Here is a 7,690-nt window from a genome sequence, read left to right on the forward strand (position 1 = left end):
AAGAAAATTTTGGCCTGAGCCAAGGAGGCCTAGGGTTTCTCCTATTCCATTCTGTAAGGTTTTCAGAGTGTTTGCTTTGACTCCGAGGTCTTTGATCCATTTGGAGTTGATTCTGGTGCAGTGTGATATATAAGGATCTAGTTTTAGTCTTCTACAAGTAGTTAACTAATTTTGCCAGCACCATTTACTGAAGAGGCTGTCTTTCTTTCATTCTATTATTTTAGCTTCCTTATCAAAGATTAGTTGGCTATAGGTCTGTAGGTTCATTTCTGGGTTTTCAATTCTATTCCATTGGTCCTAAGGTCTGTTCTTATGCCAGTACCAAGCTGTTTTGATTACTATGGCTTTATAGTAGAGTTTGAAATTTGGTATTGATATTCCACCAGCAGTGTTCTTTCCATTGAGGAGCATCTTTGCTATTCGGGGTCTTTTATTGTTCCATATGAATTTTTGGATTGCCTCTTCTTTTTCCTTGAAGAATAAGGTTGGAATTTTGATAGGAATTGCATTGAATTTGTAGATAGCCTTGGGAAGTATTGCCATTTTCACGATATTGATCTTTCCAATCCAGGGGCATGGGAGGTTTTGCCATTTTCTAAGTTCTGTTTTGATTTCCTTTTTCAAGATTTTAAAGTTTTCATCATAGAGGTCCTTCACTTCTTTGGTTAAATTAATTCCTAGGTATTTTATTTTTTGAGGGGCTTTTGCAAATGGACTTTCCTAAATTCAGCCACACTTTTCTCATTGTTGGCATACAGAAAAGCCATTGATTTTGGGGGGTTAATTTTATATCGTGCTACTTTGCCAAAGTTTTGAATCAGCTTGAGTAATTTGGTAGTGGAGTCTATGGGATTCTTTAAATACAAGATCATGTCATGTGCAAAGAGGGAGAGTTTTATTTCTTCTTTCCCTATTTGGATCCCCTTTATGTTTACATCTTGTCTTATTGTTGAGCTCTAATTTTAATGTTCACTTGGTAAACTAAATCCTCTATATCCCTGTCTCTGAGTAAATACGCATCAACATGAAATATAAAGTGATTTTGATAAAAAATAAAAATAACTCAGAAGAAATTATAAATGCAAAAACAATCTTCATAGAAGCAAACTTCCAGAGATATTTCATGACTTTGACAAGGATAAAGTGGGTAAAGTTAATATTAATTTAGAAGTATGGCAATGCACAAAAACATCAAAAATACTCATATATTTCATTATATAATCCAAAGTAGAAAGCAAATGTTTTTTAGATGATTTTTTAAAACCCAGTCTTTCAGGTACTGGGAAGGTGGCTCAATGGTAGAGTGCCTGCCTTGCATGCATGAGGCCTTGGGTTTGATTTCTCAGCATCATATTAGCAGAAAAAGATGGAAGTGGTGCTGTGGCTCAAGTGGTATCACTAGCCTTGAGCTGAGGGACAGAACCCAGGCCCCAGAGTTCCAGCCCCATGACCAACAAAATAAAAATAAAAAACAAAACAAAACACAGTCTCTCACTTTTGTGACCTCAACTCTGTAATAACTCTGCTTCAGCCTAGGGCTAATATTTTAGGTGTGGACATTTATCAACACTCCTGAATCAGACTCTACTTAATCATTTTTTAAATACATATTTTGTTCTTAATTTTCCTCTTTATAAATTCACATGCACCTATAAAAAACGGTGTGGCCATCCCAGTAACCTTCTCAAAGTACCTCCTAATGACAACTTACAAAAAGTTCTATTATATTACAACAAGGAAAACAATGCTACAAATAAAGAAAACCAATAATTAAATATTAACGAATAATAAAATAAAAAACGAAACAATTACCAGTGTTTTCAGTATTTGAAGTGTACTACAAATTAGATTTTATTATTGTCATATTTCTTTACATTTAACACTGGCTAAGATTATGATGTTCAACAAGAATTTTATAGGCTATGAGTAGTGTTTAAAGTCACCCACTAAGATTACCATTTATAGTTCATCTCATAATTTGTATATGGCTTATATCATCATTTGTTCCTCACTAACATATAAAGTAAGGAAGGCCTACAGTTTTAACAGAAACTGTATAGTTAACATAGTCAACTCTTTATTCTGCTCCTTTACACAAAGACTTTGCAACTTCTCATTAGTAAAGTTTCTATAAACTCTGAAATGTACATACTTAGTAGTATTTATCTGCTACCATAAATCTTAAATACTTTATAGAAAAGTATTATGACCTGTCATACAGTCCCAGTTTTGGCATATATAAGCAAATATCCAAAAGTAAATATATTTAAAACATTAAAACTTTTAACAAACCTTAACACTTGCTGCAGTGTTCATTATGACAGGTCCCTTGTATAGAATAATTGATTTCCTCCTCCTACACATCTCTTGAACAACAAATATCTGGATTTATTTTGTTTTTGACATGTAAATCTTGACTTTATTCTTAAATGTGTACTTATGTAAGAAGTACATGGTTCTCAAATTTCACAACAATTCTTTTAAACTTACTTTTTGTTGATTTGTCTAGTTTAAAAAATCAACTACAATTTATATATAAAAATGTTCTGTGCTCAATTCAGCATCATATACACTAACATTGGAATGATACAGAGAAGATTAGCATGGCCCCTGCCCAAAGATGACAGGCAAATTCCTGAAGAATTCCATCGCCCAATTTGTTAGGAAATGGAAAGACTTGGGAAAAAAATTATTAAGTGGAGTAAGCCAAGTCTAAAGAAACATAGGTCCCATGGTTTCTCTAATTTTCAATAACTAATATATGTCTGGGATAAGCAGAAAAGGTCAAAAGTTATGTGTATATGACCAGATAAGATTATGTTAAGGGCCGGGCTCTGGTGGCTCACTCCTGTAATCCTAGCTACTCAAGAGGCTGAGATCTGATGATCGCGGTTCAAAGCCAGCCCCGGCAGGAGAGACCATGAGACTCCTATCTAAAATAAACCACCAGGAAACCGGAAGTGGTGCTGTAGCTCAAGTGGTAGAGCACTAGCCTTGAGCTGAAGAGCTGAGGGACAGCACGCAGGCCCAGAGTTCAAGCCCCACGACCGACCAAAACAAACAAACAAAAAAGCTAAAAAAAAAAAAAAAGATTATGTTAAGGGAAATGAACCCCAAGTTAGGGACACAAGTGGTTTTTTTTTTTTTTTTCTTGATATCGTTTCTCATGTACTTATAACGTGCAGTGTGTTATTTTTGTTTTTGTTTCTTTATATGTTCCTCCCCCATGCTATAACACCTGTTTTCACTGTATTTGAAGTTGGTGTGCCTACTTCTTGTATATATTTTCCTCTAATTTTCTGAGGGGAAGGAAAAAAAAAATCCTTAAATAGGGATACAGGTTGACCCATTGTAACAATGAGATGCACAAGACACTATGTTGTAAAGTGAACTTTACAATTGAGGCGGGGAAAGGGAGGAGGTTAATGGACTTGTGGAGGTGGGAGGGAAGGGATGGTAGGGAACCAATAAAGGAGGAGGTAACAATACTTCTTAGGAAATGTACTCATTACCTTGCACATGTAAGTGTTACCCCTCTGTACAGTATTTTTACAATAAGAAAGTAAAATTGTTCTGAGATGGAAGAGTTTATTTCCTTTATTTTACTCATATAATATCGTTAGCAAAGAAATTCATGAAAAACTCCGATATGAAGGTATTTTGAATAAATATGTGTGTGAACGCACGCATGTGCTCAAGCATTTGCATGTGTGTTGGTGTGCTCAGAGTTTGAAATCAGGGCTTCAAGGTCTTGCTAGGCCTTTTCTCTCTAGATTGGTGAGCTACTAAATGAGCTACATCTCCATTCTTGGCCCTTTGCAGGTTCATTAAAATTTTTGAAAAATAATCTCATGAATTTATTTTGCCCTGATTTGCTTCCAACTTTTATCCACAGATCTCAGGCTCCTGAGTAAATATCCCAAGTAGTTAGGATTATAGGTATGACAAACCAGCAAAGGCTTTCAGAATAACGTTAAAAGTAGAAGAAAATTTACTTCAGAGGGGCATGTTTTAGCATCTCCAATTTTAAAGCATTTTGGAGTTATTATTTATAATTTTTTATTTTTGGATACTTATAAGACAGTAGGTGATTATATTGAAAAGTTTTAGTACTTTTTAAAAAGGATACTGTAATTGTGGGACAGAAGATATTTGCCTCTCTTTGGACCTCAATGTATAAGCTCAGTTCTGTGCATGATAACCCAATGTCACCAACACAATCTGTGCTGAAGGCAAATGTGACAGAAAACAATCACCATGGGCAATATTTAGTATGCTATTATTTCTTGGACAATATGAATATTGAATTGAGAGTGTCATAGAATGGAGAGATTTTATCTACCTTTTGTGTATTGCTGGAAGACTTTCGGAAACTTTGACTCATTTCCTTCCTCACTGTGTGTGTCTTTAGGCCATGCACTTACTGCCTTTAATTACAATTTTTCCCAACACTAAAATGGTAATAACATTAGCATTATAGCAAATGTTATATTAACAATTAAGGGAATAAAACTTGTGAAATACTTAACATAAACTTCTAGGAATGAGCTTTGAGTTTAGCCAGCAGTCTTTTTAAAATACTAAATAGAATGTGATAAGTAGTACAGAAACCATTACAGGTAGTAAGCAACCAGAAGTAATATCTATTGATCATGCTGCTTCCAAGGAAGCTAGGTGGATAATTTCTCATGCTGTAAATCAAACTGGTTATCTTATGTCTTGATAGTGTAAAAATGTGCAAAACTGATAAAACATAAAAGTATCTGAGCAGTATAATGTGTTTTACAACATTTAAGTTACATCGCAAAGATAAAGAAGACATAGAAAAATAAATTCTTTTTTTGTTGTCCTATCATAGGTCCTTAGAAGGATGAACTCTTTCCTCATTCTTATACAGGCATCATCGAATGAGAGGAACTGTAAATTTTTTTGTTTGCTTCCTTCCATTTATTCTTCAGTTTGAAATCTGAGCTACTTGAGACTGAAACAAACCAAGGGAAATTAGACAAACAGGCTTTGGAAAGAGCAATCAATGTAAAATAAATAAACTACAGCCTTGTAACAGTTCTAACTAAATTGAGTTATATAGTGTCAGTTGTTAACAGAAAATGATTTAAGCAATACCATGTTATTGAAAACTGAAAAATGTTAGGAGTTGCTGCATTTTTTTTCTTTTCTACTACCTCGAATTAATTATTGATCTGGTTTAGCGAGATTAAAGATGAGATTAACCAGAAACTGGATTAAAAATGGACAAAAGGTCTGAATATACATGTTCTCCATAAAGCCCTGAAAATTGCCTGTGGGTTTACAGAGTTATGTTTAATATAACATCTATGCTGCCTTAATGGATTTTGAGCAGAAGTTATTAGAGAAATATAACTCAAAATTTCTATGATACAACTTCATAACTATTATAACTCATCAAAAAATCAATGGAACCAGTTATGGTGGTAAAGGCTTGTAATTCCAAGCATTTAGGAGGTTGGATTTAAGTCTAAAGCCAGTTTAGGGTACTGCAGATAGTTAAAACCTGCCCTTTATTACCTTTGAATAAAAGGCAATAATGTTGGTGAGAGTGTGGAGAAAAGGAAATTTTCTACACTATTGGTCAAAAAACAGATTAATATTCTCATTATAGAAAGTAGTATGCAAGTTTCTAAAGAAATCCAAAGTTGAGATATCATCTGACCCACCAATCATGTGATTATTTCTCTCTGGGTAACTCGTAAATATATCTGTAGTTCATTGTTATTCACATTATTCACAAGAGCAGCAAAGATATAAGTCAATGTACAGTGTTCAACTACAGAATAATAAAGCAACTGTGGTACATGCACAAATATCTTTTTCTGTTTCATCCTTAAAATAACAAGAGACTGCTCCCATTAGCCACAACTTACAATGACCTGAAAGATGTATTCGAAATGAAGAAAAGTGTTGTGTTCTGATCTTTGTAAACACACACACACACACACACACACACACACACACACCAACCTCAAATATTAAGACAGAATTTTTTGTTTTAAAGTAAAGCAAAGTGGAACTTCTCAGGCATTTTGTTCACAATGTAGAAGATACTAGATATACAGTATGAGGTATATGGTTGAAATGTACAACATGAGGATACAGAGGACAACAATGGCCTTACATAGGAATGAAGCAAAGTAAGTAGGAGTTGTTCTTCCTAGTAGGGGTTGCTCTTTTAGTTGTTCTCCTTTCAGCAATGTATAAGATGAATGTAATTCTTTCAATATACCTGCCAGTTTACAGAAATGATAACCAACAATATAGCAATAATGTTGCACACTCAACATAGAAAAACTTGTCAAATTAAAATACATGAGATTATCCTTGATGTAAACTAATCATTACAAATAAGGAAAACCATGGGAACTATGTTTCTTTAAGTCTGGCTTATTTCACTTAATATAATGTTTTCCAAGACCTTCCATTTCCTTACAAATGAGGTGGTATCTTTTTTTCTGATGGAAGCATAGTATGTGTGTGTATGTGTGTATGTGAGTGTGTGTGTGTCATTTTCTTGATCCATTCATCTACTGAGGGGCATCAGGGTTGATTCCATATCTTAGCTATGGTAAATATTACTGTGATAACCATAATTGTGCTGGTAGCTTTAGTGTGGCTTTGTTTGTGGTCATCTGGTTAAATGTCCAGAAGTGGGATTACTGGGTCTGAGGGAGCTTTATTGTGTACATCAAGGATAATCTTAGTAGATGAGTAGAATAGCTCAATAGCTATGTACATATGACCGTACAAGGTGATTCTAAGTGAAATGAACTCCAAGACATGTTCTTTGTTGTTGTTGTTCTTAATGTACTACGTGATTTATTTTTATCCTTTTGTGTTTTCCCCACCTATGGTTTATCCCCTGTAGTCACTGTATTTGATTTTGATACCTGGGGTATTTTAAATATGTTGATCTGAACTGGGGAAGGGGAAGGACAAAAACAAAATAGTGAGACAAAGGACAAAGGGAAAATCTATGCAACAGTGATATTCACAAAACAATAGGTTGGAAACGATCTTGCAAGGTGCGTTGGGAGGGAAGAGGGAGAAAAATGGGTGAAGGGGTAACAAGTTAGAAAACAAATTAATTCATTACCTTAATTATGTAACTATAACCCCTCTGTACATTACCTTGACAACAAAATTTAAATAAAAAATAAAATATAATATATGAGAGCAGCAATACAGTCGGTGGCACTAGGGGAAATTCTGAACTATACAAAAAAAGTAGAACAGCTGTGGAGAGCAGCAATTTGATTTTAATGTAGGAAGTAATAAACTAGCATACAGATTTTCAGCCTCATGTCAGTCACAAAAAAGGAAAACAAAATGCATAATCAACAAACCAATAGAGATAAAATAGAAAACTAAACAATTGAGGTGAAGAGATGACATGGATCAAGAATAACAAATGACACAATTAGAAAACATTAACAAGATGGTAAGTTTAAAAAACATTACCAATAATTATATTAAATGTTGTTTACATCACAATTTGTTAGAACTATAATTCAAATCACAGTTTAATAGTATATCATTTTAATAATAGTTTATTTGTTATTGATTACTTCATATTGAATGTTTAATATATAATTTTACTTTCTGCGTGTATAGAAAAGAAAAAAGTGAAACTAATTTTAATAAATTAATATAATAA

At 33.7% G+C, this 7,690-nt stretch overlaps 1 pseudogene; it reads left to right on the top strand.

Annotated features, from left to right (window-relative positions):
* The first annotated feature begins 2,548 nt into the window (after positions 1–2,548).
* Positions 2,549–2,661, top strand: LOC122127409 (annotated as a pseudogene).
* Positions 2,662–7,690: the final 5,029 nt, after the last annotated feature.

The sequence above is a fragment of the Dipodomys spectabilis genome, unplaced genomic scaffold, assembly GCF_019054845.1.
Source record: "Dipodomys spectabilis isolate Male_0828 unplaced genomic scaffold, ASM1905484v1 ptg000300l, whole genome shotgun sequence".
In the NCBI taxonomy this organism is placed as follows: Eukaryota; Metazoa; Chordata; class Mammalia; order Rodentia; family Heteromyidae; genus Dipodomys; species Dipodomys spectabilis.